This window comes from Ictidomys tridecemlineatus, chromosome 3, assembly GCF_052094955.1.
Source record: "Ictidomys tridecemlineatus isolate mIctTri1 chromosome 3, mIctTri1.hap1, whole genome shotgun sequence".
Taxonomy (NCBI): Eukaryota; Metazoa; Chordata; class Mammalia; order Rodentia; family Sciuridae; genus Ictidomys; species Ictidomys tridecemlineatus.
The window spans coordinates 48690845-48695196 of NC_135479.1; positions in this window are offsets into that span (position 1 = coordinate 48690845).

The following is a 4352-nucleotide window of genomic DNA, read 5'->3' on the forward strand; positions in this document are numbered from 1 at the left end:
CATGTATAAGACACGAATGGTGTGGAAATACTTTGTGTACAACCAGTGACTTGAAAAATTGTGCTCTACATGTGTAATATAAAATGAATTGCATTCTGCCACCATGTATAACAAATTAGAATAAATAAATAATAAAAAAGAAAAAAATGCAAAACTAAGAATAAAATTGAAAAAAAAAAGAAAAAGAAAATGGGGTTGGTGGAAGAAATTTGGATGCAGAGTACTGTGTTCCCAGACTATAGGCTTTGGGTCACATCTTGGGAATGGAGTCACATATAGCATTTGGCAGGTTGGTGGTCAGGGGAAAGTGCCTATCTCCCTGAGCTTCCCCCACTGGCCCCCCGGGGCCCCAGTGCTGGGGATCAAACCCGGGGCTTTGCATGGTGGCCTAGTACTCTGCTATTGAGCTACAACCCCAGCCTTTTTAATCTTATTTCAAGACAGGGTCTCACTAAGTTGCCCAGGCTGGCCTCAAACTTGCAATCCTCCTGCCTCAGCCTCCCATGTAACTGGGATTAGAGGTATATGCCACCACACTCAGCAAACTTGTCCTTCTTGATTATAAAGTAATCATAGCAAACACTGATGTAATGCCAAGTGGCAGGCATTGTGAGAAGGTCCTGTTATTGTCATCCCATTTTCAGCTAATGAAACTAAAGTACCAAGGGGCTATATAATCTGCACAAGTCACATAACCAATAGGCAGCGCAACCAGGCTTTGAACACGGCAACCTGGTCTTAGGTGTGTGTCTCCTGGAACAGCCAGCAGGGCGGTAGGCCAGAGTTTGAATCTGACAGTATAATTAACTGATAGCTTGAGTTATCTTAGCCTTTTTGAGATTTTGTTGACATTCTCTTGTTTATTGGACCACATGGTGGGAGGAGTGTCCCAGTAATTGTATGCAAAATTGCTTTTGCCTGAGGAGGCACCTAGAACCCCAAATAAATAAGAATGACTAGACCAGTTGACCTCAAGTCTTTGAATCTTTGAAGGTCAAAAAACCATGTTCTGGGGTTGGGGCTGTAGCTCAGTGGTAGAGCACTTGCCTTGCATATGTGAGGTAGTGGGTTCGATCCTCAGCACCACATAAAAATAAACAAATAAATAAAGATACCATACCAACTACCACTAAGAAAGAAAGAAAGAAAGTTCTGTTAAAGGCAACATATGTCCAAAGTAATAATGCATAATTAAATTAAGTGACCATATAACATTTGCAAATTTGTCTACTAGGGTTTGTTCTTTTTCAAAAGAAGAAGTGGGGTGTGTTTAGTTAGATCAATAAAAGTGATAAAACAAGGCTGGGGGCATCGAGTAGTGTAGAGTGCTTACCCAGCATGTGTGAGGCCCTGGGTTTTGTTCCCAGCAGACACACATTCAATAAATATGACAAAAGAGTATATTTAGCAGCTCAGTGAGAAATGAAATATATTCAAGCTGCAAAATGTTAGTTTGGACAACAATGGGCCAGAACAAGACAGTGGTCTCTTAAGAATGTAAATGAAAAACCCCTAACACCTAGTAATGCTATGGCTTCTCTCACATCTTAGCACAATGTGTTATTTGTGTTTATGGGTGATGCTGGTATATACAAACCTACCGTGTGGATACAATTACCAGTTGTATACAAGTATTACACATACAATTGTGTACAGTGCATACTTGATAATGATGGTAAATGACTAGGTTACTGGTATATGGATTTGCTACACTTTCTACTGTTATTTGAGAGTGCTCCTACTTAGAAATTATCATTGAGGGCTGGCGATAAAACTTGGGGTAGAGCACTAGCATGTGTGAGGCCCTGTGTTCCAATCCCCTGCAGGGCAAAAAAAAAAATACTTCATTAAAAATTTAAAAAAAAATTTAGTGTAAAACAGTTTGCTGTGTTATGCCAGCTGCCGCCTCACCCATCTCATGTTTACTGCATTTCTTGGTTCCACTGAGAGGGCGCGTTGAGTAATTGATCTACACGGCCTAGTTTTGTTGAGCATGTTCTAGAAAGTTCACACAACAATGAAATCCCCCAATGACTCATTTCTCAGGGCATGTGCCTACTTTTGAGTGATGAATGACTGCACTTGTGACTCCATTAAAAACCCTTGAAGACTGAGCCTGTGCTGCTGCAAAGAGGAGAGCCAGGACTAGTATGGTGGGGGCCTAGGAGATGCTGAAGTACCTCCTGGGTGGACCTACCAAGGACTGAGGGGAGCCAGCCCCAGGAGTAAAGCAAGAAGTGTCTGGGATATAGTGAGCACCAAGCCTTCATGCTGCCCCCCCTGTGAGTGAGCTCACGAGGAATCCCACCTATTCCAAGGGGCAGTAGGCATGCTGTCATCTAGCTGGCCTAGTATAGCACCCAGGGGGAGAAGAGGGGTGGCCAGAGGGGTTGGGGTGCCACAGAGATGAGGGAACAAGATGCTGAGCTGTTTACATCCCCTCTGGCTCAAGAGAGCTACTCCAGAGTGCTCTCTATTGGTGTCCTTAGAGTTTTCCAAGATTCAGGCATGGTTTTATTAACAGAAGCACCTTAAACTATGGTGGTTTTTTTTTGTTGTTTTTTTTTTTTGTTTGTTTGTTTGTTTGTTTGTTTTTGGTATCAGGGATTGAATCCAGTGGTGCTTAACCATTGAGCCACATCCCCAGATCTTTTAAATATTTTATTTAGAGACAGGGACTTGCCCCATTGTTTTAGTACCTCACTAAGTTGCTGAGGCTGGCTTTGAACTCGTGATTCTCTTGCTTCAGCTTCCTGAGCCCCTGGGATTATAGGTATGCGCCAACAAGCAGGCTCAGAGAATTCTGTGCAAACAGGGTGGGAACAGCCTCTCTGAGGAAGAAAACAGGATTAGAAAGTGCCCAGACATGGGCTCCAGCCTCCACATAGACTCTAAAATTCAGGCAATAAACAAGAAACTGTGTGTGTGTGTGTGTGTGTGTGTGTGTGTGTGTGTGTGAGAGAGAGAGAGAGAGAGAGAGAGAGAGAGAGAGAGAGAGAGAGGGAATAATTATGATCTTATGATCTCAATGATAGGAGTTACTAGTGAGTGACTGTGTCAACATTTCTGTATCCCAGAAGTGATGTTTATTTTCATTCACCGGACAGCTCTGCTATAAACATTATTAGCCCCATTTTGCAAATGTAGGTAAGGAAGCTCAGAGAGGTGAAGCTCAAGGGCACACAGTGAAGTTCAGAGCTGGGTCCAGATGGGTTCATCTGACTCAGATCTCTATGTACCTCACCAAGACCCCATCTGACTCACTGGACAGCTGGGGTGGGGAGGGCACTGGGCCAGGAGTCAGAGAGGCCACAGTCGGCATCCTGATCCCCTTCCTCATCAAGGGGAAGTTCCTCTGCCTCCCACTCCTGTCTTCCTCTGGGCAGTTTGTAAATACCAATGATATTAAAAAAGGAAGAACCTTCCCACTGTCTCCTGCTGAGATGCCCAGGGAGGATGTCATAAAGGACAGAAATCTGTGACAGGGCGGTAGGGCTGGCATCAGAAGAGACCGTGAGTTTTCTTCCTTTACGTTCTAATTTTCTTCTCGTTCCATCATCTCCAGCCTTTCTCTTCCTTTCCCTACTGAAATTCCAGCCGTCCTTTAACACAAGTCCTCTGCCATCCCTGATGCAGGACCTACCTCCTTTGTCTCTGGTTATAGATACTGGCTTGTCTTTCTGTGTCATCTCAATTCGTCCCTACCCAACCACAGACACAGGTGATTTGAGAGGAAGCTCTGTCACAGTTTGGATCTTGAGTGTTCCCCAAAGATCCACATGATGAAGACCCAGTCCCTGGTCATGACCTTACTGTGAGGTGATCGAATCTTTAGGTGGCCTGGTGGGAGGGATTTGGGGTTTGGGGGCGTGCCCTTAAAGGGGATATTAGGACAGGAACTCTTCCTCTCTCTCTGCTTTCTAGTGTTATGCCAGATTCGTGGGACCCCAATAGACCTCCAGGAGCCGAATCCCATGCAAGCACACAAGAGTCTTTATTGCAATCTTGAGCCTGGACTCACAACCGTTCCCGACGCAGCGGTCCCAGGGAGTGAGTCCTGGTCCCTTGTTCATTGAGATTTTATAGGTTTTGGGGGGATACTCTATGCGTCACAACATCACCCAGCAAATCATTCCATACCACGGGAAAGTCAAACAACAACTCTTAACATTGATTAGCACATTCACTGGCGGGAACAAGTTGGGTAGGGGTTACAGGTTAGTACAAGAGAGGGATTCCTTTGAACTGATTGGTTTAGGCCACGAGGGGTGTACATGCTAAACTACATGGTTTCTCAACATGTTATCAACCACCATAAACTACTGGGGGGTCATCTGGCATCCCAGGTATTT